Below are 19699 nucleotides of genomic sequence, written 5' to 3'. Positions count from 1 at the left end.
TTTATGTCCATAGTGACCAGAAATATCAGGGGGGGGGGGGGGGCAAAAGTAGTAACAGATTTCAAGAGTTAACATTACAAATTTGTTCCATTTTGACAGGTCCAGAATAGGCCTCCAATGTGCCTTCTGCTCTGAGCACTTAAAACAGCCTCGAAGAAAACCTTTTTTCTTCTGCTTTGGGTAGTCTTATCCTATGGCCTATTGCTCCAAGCATTCATTTACCAGCAAGGGGAGAGCAGGTTCACCTCATCTTTTAGAATAGCAGGATGGCACCTAACATTAGAATTGTAACTTTTATTCTTTTTTAAGGATTTTTAATACTCACTGGTCCAGAGGTATGCCTTCCTACTCTTCGGTGAAAAAGGCTTTATGATCTCCTGTCCTCCAGGTAGCGAGAGAGAGAGAAGGACCAGGATTTGGAACTGGGGTGGAATTTGTGGTGAAGGGGAGACAGTCAGCCTGAGTCATGGGTGTTCCCTTTGGGAATCTTGGGGCTGATGAAGCCCCCAAGGCTTCAGCTAGTATTTTGCTTGCCATTCTCTCCAGAATCTGGCATAGTTATCCTTGCATTACTTGTTTTTCTCTTGCTTTAACTATAAATGCTAGAACATTGTTTTGTAGTTTCTGATAAACTTAAGTGCCTGGAGTGAAAAAAAATCAACTTGACAAAGGAGTCTTACTGTTTTTTCCTTCATTTGTCTGAAAACACTTAGCAGGGGACCTAAAAAGGAGGATTACAGAGCACTACTTCCACAGGGTAAGCCAGAGGTTGTGTCCAGAGTCAGGCATGTTTCTTAATAACTGACCCCATTAATACTGCCCTGCATAATGTATCTACTATGTCTTAACCACACTTCCTGGAGTGCATAGTAACATGTGATAAAGATGACTTAAATCAAGCATCGCCTGTTTCAGATCCTTGTTGGCTTTTCCCAATGCCTTGAGCCTCATTCACCATCAGAACTTGCTTGTAGAGGAGCACAGGAATCTGGATGTTTAAGACTCTAAAAGCTATGGTAGCAGAAGTAAATGCCCCCCCCCCCAAATAAGTTCAATAAGGTGAAATCCTACTCCCCGTGTTACTGGGAATAGGATTCTTGGAGTCAGAGGATCCCCTGCTGGAAATCCATGGACACCATAGCTGGAGCCACCAAAGGACTTTAATACAATAACTTGTGGAAACAATAAATGTGGCACAACTGATCAAGTTTCCTAGCAGTGGCATGGGGGATGGGATTAAAGGCAGCTGGTAGAATGTTGCTCCAAAAACGCACTAGCAAACGTATCTTTCAGGATGTCAACAAATGGAAGAAATAATCATTCTCGAGGGCACAGGGAGACCATGAAGGTTGTACTTCTGAGCTGTGCCTCTAAGTATTCTCTAGGCATCCACTGGAGCCCCACTTTCATCCTGTAAAGGATGTCCTCCAAGGAGGGATCCCTCTGGTGGTGAAACAAAGGACAAGGTATCTTCTGTGCCAGAATCATAGACAAAGGCAGAAAGGAACTGGTCAACATGAGACATCTCATCTTACTCTGAGTCTGGGATATCACAGTCCTCCAAGAATAGGGGATTCCACCAGTCTTTAAGAGGGGACCCCTGACACTTCAGGAAATTTCAACGTTGGTACCTTGGACTTAAGAAAACTCAAAAGTCTTGAGCAAGATGTAAAGGCTGTTGTGAAGAAGTCTGGGAAGGTGGATGGAACCAATGCTCCACTTCACCTAAATTACAAGTTAGCAGACACCAGATGTGAAGTTGTTCTATCTCGCCGTTTTGTTCTTACATTTGGGTCGGAGCCGATCCCTCGGCTCCAAATCGGACACTTTTCAAGCTCAGACTCTCAGAGAAGCTCGAGACCTAGTGTATATCCCATGATGCTCTACTGTGAATCCCCAGACCTAGTTTGCCGCTGCAACGGATCAACGGCTCGTCGGAGGAAGCTCGGGCCAGTGATTTAAAAATCTTTCTATATTAATAGGATTTTTGACTAACTTAATGTTATATATATTTAGATTACAATCTTTATTATAGTATTAGGGTTTGTTACCTGTTAGTGTAACCTTGTTAGGGTTTTCTAAAAGTTTTTTCTTCAGGGCTTTAGGCCTCTTTTTCTTGGGCGTGACAGGGCTCTGTCAGCTATTGTGTGTGTGTCTGTGTGTGTGTCTGTGTGTGTGTCTGTGTGTGTGTCTGTGTGTGTGTCTGTGTGTGTGTGTGTGTGTGTGTGTGTGTGTGTGTGTGTGTGTGTGTGTGTGTGTGTGTGTGTGTGTGTGTGTGTGTGTGTGTGTGTGTGTGTGTGTGTCTGTGTTATCTCCTATATAACCTAGTGTGCATTATATAATCTAGTCTGGTAGTTTAATATTAGAATATTTACTGTGTTTATAAATATATATAGATTCTTCTGTAGGAAGTTAGTTTATACTAGTTTTGTGATTATAGTTAAAAAAATAACTAAATTTCTTAGACAAGTAAAAATTCAGGGACCTGAATTATTTACAATGTCAGAGAAACAAAAGTCAGGATTCAAAAGGTGCGAGTGCGGTCAAAAGATGTCTGTTACAGACCATCACTCCACCTGCTTTTACTGTTTGGGTTCTGTACACCTACAAGAGGTGTGCTCTATCGGCCACTCCTTTAGCACCAGGGTTCTCTTGGAAAGGTGGAGGAAGCTGGTAGATAGAGGACTCCTGAAGCCTGATTTTCAGGCTACCTTAGACAAGGCTGATCTCTCTTCCAAGGCTTCGAAGGGGTCGAAGTCTTCCAAGGGATCCTCGGAACCCAAGTCATCGGCTCTGAGTTCCTCTGTTATGCATCGGCTTCACAGGCCTTGGAGCCATGTATCGACCCTCTACCTTGGAACCCAGTTGTGGAACCGATATTGGAGACTCCTCAGTCTCCAATTCTGAAGTCGGTGCCATCTTTGGCTCCCTCGACGCATTCTTCGAGGCTTTCCGATGTGGATCTGGACAGGGTGGTTAAGAGGCTCTTAGAGAACCCGGCTCTAGCCAAAATGCTGACTGCTTTGAGCCACTCGGCTTCAAAGCCTGAAACCCCAGCCATAACTTCTCCACCTCCTCCTCCGAAGCCAACCGAGCGTTCGGGGCAGGCGGAACCGATGTTGGTAGAGCCCTTGGAGCAGAGGTTCGATCCACCTCCCTCGGCTCCAATGACCTTGATCTCCTCAGTTCCGACCGGGGAATCTCAGGGCAGACAGTCCCTCGCTGGCTCCGGGGTGGAGAGTCGAACCGATACCACAGTTCCGACCCTTCCACTCGGGGCTTCGGCGCAGGTGGCCTTGGCTCCGTCCTCTGGATTGGAGCGCGGGGTCTCGGGCCAGGGAGAGCTACCGGCCTCTTTGGAGCCGACGGACTTCTCGGATGGAGATTCTGGTGCCTTCAACGCCATGAGGAAGGTCATGTCTGCTAAGACCACTACCTCCTCGGATCTGTCTTCCCCTCCCCCTAAAGGGCCTCGTTCTACCTCTTCCCCACAGATCCCCACCAAGCGTCGAGATCCAGGGCCTCAGGTATCCCCATTGGGAGGCATCCTCTCTAGGGACTTCACCGGACGCCCCCACCGATGAAGTACCTAGGAAGAGATTGTGCAAGAGGAGGCACTTGGATTCCCCACAGGAATCCCTGACATCAGACACAGACGGAGGAATCAGAATGGTCCCCACGATCCTCCCTCAGAGGATGTCTCATTTGCAGACATACTGGAAATCGTAAGGCAGAGGGGTGATTGGCAGTCCCTTGCCCCTACTGAGGACGAGTCGGTCCCCCTGAAGGCCTTTGTATCTCAACCGTCCACCTCCTGGGTTACTCCGCCCTTCGATGAACTGATGGAGCTGGTTGCTCGAAGGGCGTGGGAGTCCCCTGACTCAGTGGAACCGGTCCCTCGGAGGCCCAACAAGTTTATTACTTCCCCTACTGATAAGGCCTTTCTTACAAAAGGAGTCCCGGTTGATGCCATGGTGGTGGCGGCAGCCACCACGAAAGAGATGTTGGAAACCTCTTCTGCTGTCCATCCTCCTAATAGAGATTCTAGGACGATGGACAGGTATGGGAAACGCATATTTAGTTCTGCGGCATTTTCCATGAGATCGCTCAACTACCAGACACATTTTACCTGCCTTCAACGAGATCTCCTAAAAGAGCTGGGAGATACTCTCCAGGGTAACACAGCTGATGCAGTTTCTGAGAAGGTGACTGCACAACTCAACACCCTTAATTCGATAGTAAATTTATCCATGCGACTCATTTCTTATGCTGCCGATGGATCGAGTAGGGCGGCAGGCTCAGCGATAGCTCTTCAGAGACAGTCCTGGATGTGCCTTTGCTCCTTTGCGGAAGCCTTTAAATCTTCCTTCGTCAATACCCCATTCGATGGGTCCACCTTGTTTGGATCCAAAGTTAAGGAGACACTTACTAGGAGTGAACAAGAAGGAAAGACTCTGCTGTAGGAGTCCGTTTTTCCACTCCAACTAGACCGTTCCCCAAAGGGCAACGAAGTGGGAAAATGTGGTTCTGAAAACCCCAAGGAGCTTTCCAAAGCGCACCTACTGATAACCCCACCTCTAGAGGCAGAGGAGGGGGCAAAAACGGAAGACACCGTCCAAACGGCAGAGGCGGTCTGCAAAACCAGGGCGACAGGGAACGGTTCTTTGGTAAGCCCTATCAGCGTTCCTGAAAGGAAGCCCGGCTGTTCTACTCTGGAGGCAGTCGGGGGTCACTTGGCTTTATACTCAAACGCCTGGCTAAACATTACAATGCATTATTGGGTAAAAAGCATCATTGCCAGAGGTTACTACATTCCCTTTACAAACCCCCCCCCCCCATGTGTACAAGGATCCCAGACGTTCCACCCAGTCTGAGAAAACTAGCAGCCACAGAAATCCAAAACCTGCTAGAGAAGAGTCATCCAGCCAGTCCCGGCAGACCAAACAGGATCCGGAACCTACTCAAGGTTCTTTTTAGTTCCAAAGAAAACAGGGGACTGGAGGCCCATACTAGACCTCAGCAAACTCAACACCTTAGTCAAGAAGGAAAAGTTCCAGATGGTCACGCTGCAATCGATTCTCCCGTTCTTAGCAACGGGTGATTGGATGTGCTCTATAGATCTCAAGGATGCTTACTATCACATCAAAATGGACAGATCATCCAGAGATCACCTGCGTTTCCAGCTGGGGGCCAGTCATTACCAATTCAGAGCCCTGCCCTTTGGTCTCACCACAGCCCCCAGGGTGTTCACCAAATGTATGGCAGTGGTCACGGCTCACCTGAGACCGTTGAGATTCCGGGTGTTTCCATATCTGGATGACTGGCTCCTCACCGCCACCTCCAGGCATCAACTAATACAAGCAAGAGACTACACCATAAACCTTTGTTCCCAGTTGGGCATAACCCTAAATTTCGAAAAATCTGCATTATCGCCCTCGCAGCATATTACATTTATAGGGGCAGAACTGGACACCGTCAATACAAGGATCAGGTTGCTCCAGTCAAGAATCATATCCCTAAAAAATCAGTTATTCAGTCTGTTGGTCTGGAACAAAGCTCCTGCGTCCCAGATACTGTAGCTTTTAGGCACAATGGCAGCCACACTGATAGCAGTTCTGTTAGGTCGCATGCACATGCGAATACTCCAGTGGCTACTCTTCGCGCAATGGTCTTACCAATGACTGCCCATGTCACACGAGATCCGGTTAACGAATCTTTGCAAGAAGGATATCAATTGGTGGTTGAACAGCGACCAAGTGATAATCGGGTGTCCCTTTGTTCTTCCCCAACCCACAGCCACAGTGACCACGGATGCTTCCCTGATAGGGTGGGGGGGGGGGCTATTTCAGGGAAAGTCTGTCCAAGGCACTTGGTCAATCATGGAAACACATTTGCATATAAATGTCCTAGAGCTGAGAGCAGTGTTCCTGGCATTGCAACACTTTCACGACTCTCTCCCCTCCAGGTACAATTGCTATCCGGACAGACAACATGTCGGTAGTTTGGTACATCAACAAGCAAGGGGGAACCAGATCGTATCCCTTATGCCGGGAGGCCCTAAGAATTTGGCAGTGGGCTGTATCCACCAGACGCTGATAGCAACGCACATCCCAGGGTCATCCAACGTGATAGCGGACAAGCTAAGCAGGGCCATGCTGTTGCCTCACGAGTGGTTTCTCAAACAAGTGGCGGAAAAGATTTTCCGCAGATGAGGCCAGCCTTGCTGTGACCTATTTGCATCTCTGATGAATGCCAAATGCAGCAGCTACTTTGCCCTTTATCCCCCACCAGGGAACAAACCAAGGGACGCGCTCGTACACGATTGGCCCCCGGGCCTCCTATATGCATATATAAATTCATACAGAAAGCCAAAAGTCTGGGAAGGACTGTGAGCTTGATAGCCCCGCCTTGGCCTCGACAGATTTGGTTCCCCTTCCTGCGGAAGTATCAAGTGGAAGAACCATGGATCCTGGACCCAGTGCCGGATCTTCTGACTCGTTCGTTGGGAGTTCTTCATCCCTCCCTCACCTCCCTAAAACTGACAGCTTGGCTGCTCCAATTCCCACATTAGCCAGGTCTGAAGATATGTCTTCTGCGGTCCAGCATATTATAGTTTCCTCTCATAATCTACCTACCAGGAAGCTATACAATAGCAAATGGAGACGATTTGTTCACTGGGCTTCTCAACATGACATTGACCCTTATGTAGCACCTGTTCATACCATCTTAGAGTTCTTGTCTTCCTTGTTCCATGATGGCGCAGCAGCTGCCACCATTAGAGTTCAATTGGCGGCTATTTCCAATTTCCATGTAGGGTTTAATGGGTCTAACATCATGTCACAGACTATGTAAAGCATTCTTAAAAGGAACCCACCATCTCAGACCACCTATCAAGCATCCTGTCTCTCCCTGGAATGTGAATCTGGTTTTATCCCAATTGATGCTCGCCCCCTTTGAACCTGCTTCATCTTGTCATTTTAAGTTTTTGCCTTGGAAAACTATATTCCTGATAGCCATTACATCTGCATGTAGGGTCTCCGAACTTCAAGCCTTGTCCTCCAAACCCCCATATTTGATTTTTCACCCTGATAGGATCTCCCTCAGGACTAACCCTACCTTTCTTTCCAAGGTCTGTTCAGAAACTAACTTAAATCAGTCCATTGAGCTTCCACCTTCTTTAGACACCATACCAACAGACTGGAATATATGTTACACAAGCTTGATGTACACAGACAACTGAGGTTCTATCTAGATAGAACGAAGGATTTCAGACAATCGGATCAACTCTTCATTTCTTACGCAGAAAATAAGAAAGGTTTTGCAGTATCAAAAATCACATTGTCTAAGTGGCTCTCTGACTGCATCAAATCCATTTATGCCTCCATTAATCAGCCATTAGAAACTAACGTCAAGGCCCACTCTACATGAGCTGTTTCTATGTCATTAGCTCATGCAGCTCGCTTGCCCTTAGATACCATCTGTGCAGCTGCCACGTGGTCAAAACCTCACATGTTTATCACTCATTACAAAGTGGATAGGACCTCCAGGGACAGGGCTACCTTTGGTTCCACTGTGCTCAGGAATGTTCTCCCGTGAGCCACCCAGGATCAGGGGTGCTTGGGACGCTACCCACGTGTAAGAACAAAACGGCGAGCTAGAACAACTTCACATAAAGAAGGTATGTCCTTACCATAACGTTCCATGTGAGTTGTTCATCTCACCTTTTTGTTCTTACATTCCTGCCCACCTTCCCCCTCCAGTCGAGCAAGATGGTTGCCTTGGTGAATTGGTCGAATTTGTCAGTCTGTATTACACATTCTGTTTTTTCCTTCTACAATCTTATAGCTACCTACATAGATAGAGACTACAGTTTTATTTCTTCCGGTAAGCTGTCTTGGTTGCAGCATACTAGATCTGGGGATTCACAGTAGAGCATCATGGGATATACACTAGGTCTCGAGCTTCTCAGAGTCTGAGCTTGAAAAGCGGCCGATTCGGAGTCGAGGGATTGGCTCCGACCCACGTGTAAGAACAAAAAGGCGAGATGAACAACTCACATGGAATGTTATGGTAAGGACATAACTTCTTTTTTTTTGCCTTCAGTTCTCTGAGGAATCATTATTAGTGGCCTTGGTTTATGGGAAGATGTGCAAGAATGTCTTGAAATTCATGGAACATTTTCATGAGCAAAAACTGAGGGAACTCAACCATCACCTTCACTAATAACAGAGTGCAAGAAGCAAAGGCCCTCTGACAACACAAAGCCAGCCAACATCTCAATGTCTTTAGTCTGGGAAGACACTCTTGTAGAAAAAAAAATGTTCGGTGTCCTGCAAAGCAGCTGAGCTGGACTTCTCAGCTCGAAAAGACTATGAAGCCAGAGGCTACAAAAGCATCTCATCGAGTTCATGTCACGGGACTTATGGAAACCAATGACATCTGATGGACTGTACTCAATTTCCACTGCTTCTCCTCATGTTGTTTTTCAGCATTCTATATTTTAGGAGGCAGCTCCAAGAAACCGTGACAGATGCCATCTTGGCAGAATGGTATAAGATGTGCCTTTTCTTCTGGGTTGCAAACTCCTGAATAGATTTCACTCTCCTCCTGACTGCCCTCAGGGTAAGCCTAGCAAAATAAGGGCACATGCCTACATCATGCTCTGCCATGAGGTACAAACTAGTTCAGGAATGGAAATTCTTGCACAGAACTTGCTTTCTACAGCAGTTATTGCTGTAACTACTACAGTAAGAGTCACTATTAAACATCAGAAAAAAAAAAAACAGTACAAAAAGAGCTAAATAAATTCTCCTGTGGATATTAACCTGTTCCCTGGAAGTAGACCAACAGATGGAATGATGATGCTCAAAGTTCTAATCAAAGTTCATGCGACAGTACAACTGCCATGGCAAGAAAGATCTAAATATAGTGACATATGACCTCCTTTTCATACCACCGACATTCTTAAGTCTGATGGGAAAAAAGTCAGACAATGCCACTGATGGAAACGTACAACTATGGAAATTTGGGTAATCTTCAAGCTACCTTTTGTCAGGATATTCCAGTGATGAGGGTGGCAAGAGTGAATAATGAATATCAGAGCAATCTGTGCTGGGGCTGTCTTACAAGGCTACCTGAATCAATGGTTTGGGATAGGGTTAGCTCTGTGGAGAGATATAAAGGTCTAGCATCCAAGTGCCTCAAAATCAGAGTGAGTTCATAGAAGGCCTTTAGGTTCCTAGTCAGGAAGGCTGAGTGCAAAAAGTGCTGGGATGATTCATAAATGGATTCTATGCCAAGAGAATGCAGTAAGCATGAAAAGACTCAACTTTGGCACTCTTTCTGCATTCACCATTTCCCTTCATAAGAATCCAACACGCAGCTTTCACAGCTCTGAAAGTGGTCTGGTATGGCATCCCTGAAAAGACTTCACAAAGTCAAGCAAGAGATATGACGGTGTACATAATGTAATGGTAAGGAAAACCCTGTCAATGTCTTACTCCCAGAAAACCAAAGTCTAGGCGGAAAAATGGCAGCAGACAGAGTGACATGGAAAATTGCTAGCAGCTGTAGAAACAAAGGCAATGGGAAGGAGACAGAGCTCAAGTCAATGAGCTCTTTGCCAAACATACCTAGCAAATATAGTCAATTGGATCTTGGTCTGGCTCCAGGGTGCAGTGGGACAAACTCCTTACTATGGCACATGTGGCAGGGTTGGAATGGCAGCCTAGGCATTTATAGCACAAGGCAGGGTGTGGTACAGTAGGAAGGGCCATGGCCAGCTCACCTCTGCTTGTGGAGCAGTATGTACTCAGGGGTTTAATGTGTAGGTGCAATCTCCCTGGAGCAAACTAAGGAAACTACCTACTGTGCTTGGGTGGGTGGGGGGCAGAGCTGATTAAAGGAAGCTCCCATTGTGGAAATCGGTGAGACCTCTTTCACCATCAGCCCTCTGCATATTCTCTCACCAGTGCTTGCAGACACTGCATGTAAGGTAGATAAGAGTCAGAAAAAGGAATAAGTCATCACACTTAATGGCTATCTGAATGATGGACCCTCCTAGTCTACCCTCACCCCACAGACAGGGACCAAATAGGATAACTGAACAGGTAGGAGTTACTGATCAACAGGAAGTGGAAGCAAAGTGGAACAGCAGCACTCCATGTGAGATGGATCGGAAGGGTTTTTCCTACAAGGACGGTCTGTATCTGTGTGATGAACATGTTTACCCAAGGTGTTTCTCCCCATGGAAGATTGGGGGGATTGTTCTATTATCTTTCTCTTTCTCACTTTTTAAGGAAGCTTCTGATGGTTTTTCTGATGAGACAGCATATTAAAACACAAAGAATTCTGGGTCACAATCAGACTTCTAACCCAAGGAAGTAGAAAAACTTGAGTATCTACTTCACAACTGCATCAATGGAAAGTACAGTTGTGTACACTTCCATAAATGTAGATGTTCCAGTGTATTCACTGCTGCAGTCATCACATTTGGGTTATCCCTGCCATGGTAGCCCTTGGCCAGGCCAAATACCAGAGGCTTAGTATTTCTGCGTTGGTTACTGTCGCTTCAGGACTGACGTCAGGTCGTCAGTAGTATAAAGTAAGGCAGCCGATGCCATTACATCAGTTTTTCTTGCCCTAACCTGTCATGAGCCCCCAAGTAGCAGCCAGATTCTAGTGGAAGAACCCCACCAGTCGAAAGAAAATACCAATATGTCCCTTGTAAGGAAAGAGAAGAAAAAGGGGGATGGAGGGAGGGGAAACTAGGACTGCAGCAGTGAATACACTCGAACATCTACATTTATGGTAAGTGTATACAACTGTACTATGTTCTTTGTGTTTCACTGTTGCAGTCATCACATTTGGGTTGCTTCCCAAAGCTGAGGAAATGGGTGGAGGCAGTCAAGGAAACTAGGGGCTGGCTCGGATGCCCTGCAAGACTGCAGAGGTAAACCCTGCCCTGGACTTGGAGAGGCAGGTGGTAATGTTTGGTAAAAGTGTGAACATATGTCCAGGTGGCAGCCTCCAGGACGTCCCTGGTGGGGACTCCGAGGAAAGCTGCAGAGGTGGAGGCTGCTCTGGTGGAGTGAGTCCTGACCCCCCTTGGGGGGAGGTTTTTCCATGTTGTTTGTAGCAGAAATGGATGCAGTGTGCTATCCATTTGGAAATGGCTTTGCTTTCTGCCCCTGTAGCAAAGCTAACCAACAATTGATCAGACTTTCTGAAGGATTTAGTCCTGTCTAGATAGAATCTGAGCTGTCTGTGCACATCTAGAGAGTGCAGGATCATTTCCTCCTTGTTCTGGGGATTAGGGAAAAAGGTGGGCAAATGAATGGATTGGCTGAAAGCCACACTGGACACCACCTTGGGCATGAAGGATGGTTGGTTCTGAGGGATACCCTGTCTGCATGGAAGATGATGAAGGGTTCCACAGCCGTGAGTGCTTGCAGCTCAGAGACTCTTCTGGCTAAAGTGATGGCCAGAAGGAAAGCTGTCTTCCAGAAGAGAAATTTTAGCTGTGCAGAAGAAGCTGGTTCGAAGGGGGGGGGGGGCAGGGTGAGCTTTTCCAACACAAAGTTAATGTCCCAAGCTGGGGTTGGTGCTCTTCTGGGTGGCCTCAGGTTGCTAGCCCTTCTTAGGAATGGTTTGATCAAAGAGTGTGAGAAAAAGGGCTGCTCAGTGGGGAAACGAGCAGAGATAGCAGAGGCATGAATTTGTAGAGAGGAAAAAGAGAGGCCACTGTGTAGCAGGTCAGCTAAGTAATCCAGGATGAGAGGGAGGGAGGGCTGTACCATATTGGCTCCATTAGATTGAATCCAGGTGCAGAACCTTTTCCATTTGTCAGCATAAGACTTTCTAGTGCTAGGGTATCTGGCCTCATGTACAACATCTAGAACCTGTTTACTGAGGTTGGCAGATTGATCGGGGGTTAGGGAATAAGCCAATCTGCCAAACTGAGTGTCTGCAATTGGGGACCCATGAATTTCCATTCCCTCTGGGTCAGGTGGTTTTGAATCTGAGTTAGATGCCATAGCGGCAGTGGGGACAGGCTGTGAAGCAAGGGGGTACTAGTGCTGGTGAGGCCAGTCTGGAGCTATAAGAATTGTCCTTGTTTTTTCCTCCTTTATTTTGAGCAGTAGCCTGGGGATGAGAGCTAGTGGAGGAAAAACATAGACCAATAGACTGACCTAGGGGAAGGACAGGGCATCCACTTTCCAAGTCATGCAGTGATGCTCCCTGGTGCAGAAATTGCTGAGCTGATGGTTGGTGTGGGAGGCAGAGAGGCCAACCTTCAGGGTACCCCATTTCTGAGTTATTAGGGTGAAGGTTCTTCTGTTGAGCTGCCACTAGTGTGGGTCCAGAAGACTTCTTAATTGGTCTGCCAGAGAGTTCAGATAATCTGGTAGAAATTGTGCTAACGGGTGGAGTTGCATTGCAGAGGCTGTGTGCCAAAGCCAGCCTGCACAGAAGGTAGGAGTGAGTCCCTCCCTGCTTGTTGATATACCACATCACAGTGGTCTCTGTTTTGACCAGGAGAGCTCCTGGGGAGAGAAGAGGCTTGAAAGCTATGAAGGTGTGCTGGACAGCCATAATCTCTTTTTGGTTGATATGCAGAGGGATTTACTGTGGGCTCCATTGGCTGCTGTCCAGGTGTGCACCCCAGGCATAATATGATGCATCTGTCGTGAGGGTCTGGGCAGTGGGGGGTGGTGAGAAAGGTAGTCCCTTGTTTTGGGAGCATGCTGTTGCCCGCCAAAGAAAATCTTTTCTGAGGCAAGGAATTATAGGTATAAGAGTCTCTAAGTCTTGAGAATGTTGACACCAAAGGCTTTTTAGGTACCACTGAAGTTTCCTCATATGCAGTCTGGCATATGGAATGAGTAGTATGCAAGATCCCATGATCCCCAAAGCTTGCAGGATCTTCCTTGCAGATAACTGGGGTCTAGCGGCTAGTTGAGGGAAGTAGGCTGTCAGGAAAATTTGCTTTTCTGTTGTAAGGAATGCCATCTGGGATGCTGTGTCCAGGCTTGCTCCCAGGAATATAATCCTTTGGATGGGCACCTGTTAGAATTTCTTTTCACTGATTGTGTACCCTAGGGTGGTTAGTAGGGACTTTACAAAGGCCAGGTGCTTGAGCAGCTTTTCCTGGCTGTCTGCCTGAATTAGGCAGTCATTTAAGTATGGGTAAATCTGGATATTCCTTTGTCTGCAAAAAGCAATGGCCGGAGTCAGGCATTTTGTGAAAACTCTGGGAGCAGTAGATAAGCTAGCACAGAGAACTAAGTGCTGAGATCCTGCCCTGCATGATTCCCTGACAGGAATATGGAGACAGGCCTCTTTTAGATCTAGGGCGGCTAGCCAAGCATCCTTGGAGAGCATGGGTTCATAGGTTGGTACTAGACTATCAGCCCCAGGGCCTATACAAGCCTAGCCATAACAATTCCCTGGATATTTCTTCCCACAGTATTTACTTCCCTGGACCCCAGTCTAGCAGGGCGACTGACATGATCCCAGGGTGAATTTCCTCCCATCCAATCATCAAGGTTCCTTTTGAAGAGGGCCCAAGAGGCGCTCTGCTTGACATGTATGGGCAGTCTATTCCAGAGTCTGGGGAGTCTCTGGGTCAGGAACCCCTCCCCTCCAGCATGTTTTGTTTATTGTGATGACAAGTTTTAGATCCCTGGAGTGTGTTTCTCTGAGGGACTGGGATTTCTTTAAGTGTAGCATGTCTAACAGCTCTGGGTTTGACGTGGCCTTGTATGTAAAGCAGAGTTCTCCTCTGAGTAGACAATATGTGACAGAGTATCAGTGGAGTTTTTTTATTTATTTATTTTTTTTAAGACGGTCAGCATAGGGCATCTGCTTTAGACCTGTGATTCTTTTAGTGAGGTATTTCTGTGTCCTTTCCAGTTGTTGCAGATGTCTTGAGAGGTACATACCAAATGGGGCATTGTATTCTATAATGGGTCCAATGAGGGGTGAGTACAGTGGGACAATGACCTCCTTTTTTCTGGATGAAAAGCCCTTAGTGATGGTGTGCCACATAGGATTTCCTGACTGTTGTGGCAATGTGGTTACTGAAGGTGAGACCACTGTCCACCTGTGTCCCTAAGTCTCTTATCACACCTTCGGTGTTTAGTGTACTGCCAATATGTGGTAATTCATGGGTACATGTATTTTCCCCAAAGGGGATAACTATACATTTCTTGGCACTGAGCTTGAGCCCATGGCTCTGTTACCAAGCATCTGTTTCTGTAAGGCCCTTTTGTAGAATATCCACATCATTTGGGGATTCAATAATGGCTCCCAGTTTGCAGTCATCTGCGAACTTTGCTAGCCAGAGTCCTTTAGTGTTGGCCTGTACTTCAGAGAAGTAGATGCCAAACAGTGGCAGTCCAAGGACTGAACCCTGAGGTACTCTACTTGTCTGGAGCTGGATTTGGAGTCGGCTACTTTTACAGTGTGGGTTCTGTCAGTAAGCCAGTTAGCAACCCACTGAGTGATGTAGGGATTAATGCCCAACTTAGTAAGTTGATCTATGATTCCAGAGTGGGGAATGGTGTCAAAGGCCTTGGCGAGGTCCAGATAGGGTGGTCCCACCTTACCCTTGTCCACAGCTCTGGAGACTGATTCGAACAAGTCAATCAGGTTTAGGAGACAAGATCGGCCCTTCACGAACCCAAACTGGGTGGGGTCCAATGTTTGAAGGTTGCCAATGTCTTTGTTTATAAGTTCCATGATAATACATTCCATGGCCTTGCAGATTAGGCTTGTCAGACTGATGGGGTGGTAGTTCCCGGGATCCAAGGTGGATCCCCCCTTGTGGAGTGGAATAACTGTAGCTGTGCGCCACTCAGTGGGCACGAAGCCTGAGGTGAGGCTATGATTAAACATGACACTTAAGTGAGGTGCCAGTTCATTTTGTGGTTCATGTAGTACACAGCCTGGGATGTCATCTGGTCCCACAGATGCTGTATTCTCAGCTTTGGAGAGTGCATTTTACCAGTGTGGCCGTTATTACTGGAATTTGGCAATCTTTCAGTATTTAGATGGGCCCTTTAGGGGGTGAGAGGGGGGTGAAGTTTGCACTGAATCTGTCTGGATATTGGCAATATCCTTGGGATCAGTATATTCAATGCCATTCTGTTGTAGCTCAGAGCAGATCTGAGCATTGCCATTTAGATTCTTGACATAGCTAAAGAACGCCTTGTGGTTGTCTTTGGAATCTTTGGCAATTTTATTTTCGTAACTAGCTTTGGAGGATTTTATGAGGGATCTCTGCTTCTTACTGAGGCTGATAAGGGAGTTTTTTGCATCCTGGGATTTTCCTCTTTTCTGCAACAGTTTCTTCCTTTTGTTGTATAGTCTGTTTATGGCAAGGGACCACCAGATTGGCTTCCTTTTTTTTGGAGAGAGTAGTGGTTCTATTGGGGATGGCACGATTCATGCACGAGTGGATGTGCCCCGTACAGTGCCTTAGTGTAGGATTCAACAGTCCAACTTTCAGTTCCCGTCTGCATGGGTGTCATGAAGTCTAGCACTTCTGACTTGAGTAGCATGAAGTTGGCTTTGGAGAATTTTTTTTTTTTTTTTTTTATACAGGTTTCCTTACTGGGGGGTGGGGGTGGGATGTGGATGTCAAGGGTGATTAGCTTATGGTCAGACCTGACCAATGAGGGGGATGACCATAGGTGTGGAGGATCGATTTCCCATGTTGGTAATGACCAGGTCTAGGATACTGGAGCCCCTGGTGGGACTAAGGATTAGCTGATCCAGGGCGCTGGAATTTATAAATTCCAAAAACTGTTGGACAAAGGTGTTGGTACACAAGTAGTTTTCCCAGTTAATGGCAGGGTAGTTGAAATCACCCAGTATTAGAGTGTTTGGTCGTATCTTAATATTTTCCAGTATGTTTAGAAAGGTGTAGTGAGAATCTTGGGGCATGGTGGGGGATCTGTAGCAAGCTACAATTTGGATTCTAGTCTTACTTAGTGTTAGTTGCACCTGGAGAATTTCAGACTCATTGTGTTGGGCAACTAGCCTGGTGTTGTGAATACCCTTGGTGAATATGGACACTCCTCCACCTTTAGTGTTTCGGTCCTGGTTTGGTGGCCGAAAAGTGTGGCAAGAGCTGTAGCCTGGTATTGCAGGGGTGCTCTCTAGAGCCTTGAACCAGGTCTCAGTTACTGCATAGATATTGATGTTCTCCATTTTTAGGAGTGCCTCGAGAGAGTGCATTTTGAGGTTTAGACTTCTAGCATTGAGTAGCATTACCTTCAGATTTTGCATGCTTGTACCTGTTACGGTGGTGGTTTTGTCCTTTGAACTTGCCTAAAAAAGGCACTATAGGGGTGGGAAGAACTTTAGCCAGTAACCTGAATCCCAGGGGTGACAGGTGCAGACCATCTCTGGCAAAGCATCGTGGTCCTGTCGTTCATGTCATCCCAGGCAGACAGATAATGGATCCCCTTTGAATGACACCAGATGCTTAGCCAATTAAATAAACAAAACAATCACCAATCCATGAACTGGGAACCAGAAAAACACTAAAAAAAACGTGAATCAGGACCAAAATAAGTCTCCCAACAGCGTAGTATGAGTTGAGCACTTTCTTTTGTTTAATAATCACAAACTTCTTCAGAACAAATGGACAATCAACTTGAAATTGTTTAAATACAATTAGATTAATTGATGAACCAATCACAGTTGCTTCATTAAATGAAAAAAGCAATCCATATTAAATGTGTATACAGATTTAAAGAAAAAACATATTTACATAAACTTTTTTTAAAACGTTATATGCAAGTTACATTGTCTTGCCTTAGGGCCTGTTGTTGGGTGGCACACTGGTGTTGCAAACTATGTGACACTTTTGGTTGTGATTGGTGTTTGTTTGCGTTTCAGCTTTGGAGGTCCTTGTTGCTTGGGCAGGTTACTGTTAAGGGCCTCCACATATGTGGGTTTACTGTTGCTATGTGTGGGTGTTGGTGGTGTGGGTTTAGAAGGGCTATGTGTTGCTTGAGGTGTAGTGCGGGTGTTAACCTTCTCCTCTTGACTGTCTAGCACAATCTTGGGTGGAGAGAACTTTGCTTCCAGTTTGGCTATGTAAGTGCATCTCTCGCAGGTTGTAGTGCTGGGTGGTAGGAGGAGAGGGGTTGTCTGTGTACATGAGGCAATTGCTGCATTGCCCAAGTATGCCCAGATTTACCAGGTGGACAGGAGAAATCACCGGAAGCTGACCCTTGGACATGTCTGGTTTGGTGGGTTTTTTTTTTTTTGTAAAGTACAAGAGCTGTTTTCCATTACTTTAGCAAGGTGCCTGGCAATTATAGGATGTTTAGTGCCTACGATTAATTTCTCCTTATTAACAAGGAGAGTTGAGTGCTTGTAGCAGTTTAAGACTTCCTAGTGCTTTCCAGCAGGTTTTAAAGCAAGTGCTAGTCACAGGGATGCTTAAAGGTAAGATGAAAAAAATGGTTTATCCTAAACACTGCAGTTTGTAGTGGAGTCTCACTATTTTTAAAACAGCAAGACAGCAGCTGCTGGAGGGTGAACATTTTGAATTTTGGGATCACCAGGAAAATGTCTGAGGATGGGGCACCATCAGCCCTCTTTTCTGGGTACCAGAAAAAGTCTGGAGTAGAAACCTTGGCCCATCTGTTCTACAGGAACGTGCTCTACTGTCCCCATAGAAAGCAGGGAAAGGACTTGCTTTTGAGCCTCTGCCCACTGGTTTAGAGGTAGCTCTGGGAACTCTTTTGGGGTTGGAAGGGTGCGGAAAGAAAACTTGTATCCCTGGGACACTATGTTGAGAACCCAGCGGTCGCTGGTAATGGTGGCCCAGGTGCTTGCGTGAAAGGAGAATTTTCCTCCTAGCGGTAAGTGAAGGTGGGGGAGTTGAGTCATTGTGAGTTCTTACCATAAGGGGGTGGCTTAGAACTCCCGGATTTGAAGTGGAGGTAAGTCCACTGTTTAGATCTCTGCATTCCCTGTGGTTGCTGTCTGGGGGGGGGGGGTCTGGTTCTCCGAAGTCTGGGCTAGACTGGCTTAGTGGCAGCAGGAAAGGACCAGTGCTTGGTGGGACAATGCCTGTTGAACATGGGTGGCTGGACCTGTAAGAAATCCTTAACTGTCTGCACAGATTTTGATTTTTCTTCCATCTTTTTAATAAGACCTCTTCTGCCTTAGTGCCAAATAAGTTGTCTTTGTGCAAGGGGGCATCCAACAATTTAGATTTGACATGGTCTGGCAAGGGCTGTTCCTTAAACCATGCATGCCTTCTAATGACAGATCTGGTGACTGCTGCCCTGCAAGAAGCTTCTAGGGCATCAAAACCACAGTACAAGGTGTGTTTAGTTACTTGACTTGCTGAATGCATTAACTCTTGTAACACTAGATTCTGCACAAGCAGGAAAGGAAGACATTTTTTGTTTGAGGAGTTCCAGGGTATGTTGCTGCAATTTTAGCACATGGAACTGACAATGTAGTGCCTTGATAGCAAGAGTAGCTGAGGTGTATACTTTTTTACCCCATCTGTCTAGTGCTCGGGAATCCCTACCTGAGGGAGTGGGATTCTTAGCAGAGGTTGTTTTAATCCCTTTAGACCCTTGAGAAATTACCTCAGGGTCAGCAGTAGGATTTTTAAAAAGAAATTTGTGAGAGTCAGGGACTCTATACTTGTCTGGTTTTCTGGGTGCAGGAGGGAGGGTGTCAGGAGTCAAGCTGGATTCCAGGAAAACATCCTCCACAATATCCATGATTGGGGGGGAGATGGCCAAAGGTCTGTGCTGTGGAAGATCCAAGAATTCCATGAGTCTTTTTAGACTGAGGGTAGTCCTGACTCTCCCATTGGAAATGCTCCCTTAAGGTATGAAGGGTTTCCCCAAAGGAAAATTCCTCTGGGAGAAAGGCTGAAGGGATGGAATCCTCTGCATCAGAATCCTCATAGGTAGAGAGGGGTTGCATGTCTTCATATTCAGATACATCAGAGTCATCTGACTCTTGTTCAGACAAAACTACAGGGGACACAGCTCTTTTCCTTTTGGAGGGGGTAGCTTGGCCTCCCTGATCAGCATGATAAGTTCTTCCACCATTTTAAGCATTTGAGACTGAGGCAAGGAAGCAGGTGCCTGAGATTGGGGTCATCGGTTTCTTGGGTGTGGTTCATACCCTGGGCCTAAGAAACTCTGTTGTTTTTGAAAGAACAGCAGTCGCGAAAGAATACGTCGGTTTGTGTCGTGAATCGGTAGTGCGACGGACTTCCTCAGAAGCTGGTGCCTGCTCAGCGGCTCCGGACCCATTCAAGGTAGAGATGACTGAAGGATCCTTAGTTGAAGAAGAGTTTTGCGACATACTGGACTCTGAAAGGGTCTCGGCAGTGGCCTGCGAATCCACAGAAGCTGGCATCAGGGGCTGCGAAAGCACCTCACTGAAGACTGGAGAACGGGAGCGTCATTGGTAGGTTTGGACCTGTGCGGTCTCTGTCTTTATCTTTATGTTTTTTCCAGAAGATCTGCTGATGGATGGCTTACCGAAGCCATATTGGAGTTTGAGGACTGTGAGCAAAAATATCTAGCTACAATAAGGGCCCAATGATGGATGGTTCTGGCGCTGAAAAAAGCACAGAAGCGACAGCGGGGGACGTTGTGGTCTGGGCCTAAACAAGTGACGCAGTAAGAATGAAAGTCTCGGTGTG

At 46.5% G+C, this 19699-nt stretch overlaps 1 protein-coding gene across 1 annotated transcript in view; it reads right to left on the bottom strand.

The window, feature by feature from the left end:
* The window catches only part of BRWD3 (bromodomain and WD repeat domain containing 3), a 1896258-nt gene that overhangs the window by 514220 nt on the left and 1362339 nt on the right, over positions 1-19699 (bottom strand). The window lies entirely within an intron of this gene.

Source organism: Protopterus annectens, chromosome 15.part0 (genome assembly GCF_019279795.1).
Source record: "Protopterus annectens isolate FY-2018-M chromosome 15.part0, PAN1.0, whole genome shotgun sequence".
NCBI lineage: Eukaryota > Metazoa > Chordata > Ceratodontiformes > Protopteridae > Protopterus > Protopterus annectens.
This window is presented reverse-complemented; position numbering and strand designations above follow the sequence as displayed.